Genomic DNA, 925 nt, shown 5'->3' with positions numbered 1-925 from the left:
CGTGGGCGTCCCCATTGGGAGGCGGGGGGGGGGGTTGGTTTCTCATTTTCTGTCTCTCTGTCTCTGTCACTCTGGCAAGCACATGTGCACTATTGCCAAAATCTCTCTTTAAAAAATCAGGAAAAAAATACTTAAAAAAGGCAACCCAGTGCCCAGCAGGTGGTGTGGTGGTTAAGAGCCTGGATTCCCATGTGGCCAACTGCACTTAAGTCCTGGATCCAGCAGCTTGAAACTCAGGCCAGGCATGTGTGCGTGCGTGCCCATTCCCCTTAGGGGGTGATTTCTCATTTTCTGTCTCTGTCTCTCCAGCTAGTGCATATGCCAGATAGTAAAAATCTCTAAAGGAAAAAAGAAGGGAACCCAGGGGCCAGCAAGTGGTGTGGAGGTTAAAGGGCTGGATCCCACATGGCTGACTGCACAGTTCAAGTCCCTGGCACAATGGCTTGAAAATCATAGTGGGTGCCTGTGTGTGCATGCATGTCCAGGATCCCAAGAGGAGAATGGAGAAGAAGAGATTATTGTGTGTCCATTCCCCTGGGGGATGATTTTTCACTTTCTGTCTCAATTTCTCTCTGTCTCTTGGGCAAGTGCATGCCCTATAGCCAAAATCTATTAAAAAATAATAAATTACAAGTGCATAAAATGATTTACTTAGTAATTGTAAAAATGTCATTTGATTTTTGTATATTAGAAAACATGATCCCATTGTGTAATTAGCATGCCTTATATTTCTTTTTTTTTCTTTTGAGAAGTTTTTGCTATAGGGCGTATGCGCTCGCCAGAAAGACAGAGAGAGACAGAGAGTCAGAAAGCGAGAAATCACCCCCCGGGGGGGATGGCTACACTGCAATTCCTTCTCCTCCATTCTCCTCTCAGGATCTTGAGCACGCACACACACACGTGCCCAACGTGAGTTTTAAGCCAC

The sequence above is a fragment of the Tupaia chinensis genome, unplaced genomic scaffold (assembly GCF_000334495.1).
Source record: "Tupaia chinensis unplaced genomic scaffold, TupChi_1.0 Scaffold000061_1, whole genome shotgun sequence".
Lineage (NCBI taxonomy): Eukaryota > Metazoa > Chordata > Mammalia > Scandentia > Tupaiidae > Tupaia > Tupaia belangeri.
Note: the sequence above shows the minus strand (reverse complement) of the source record.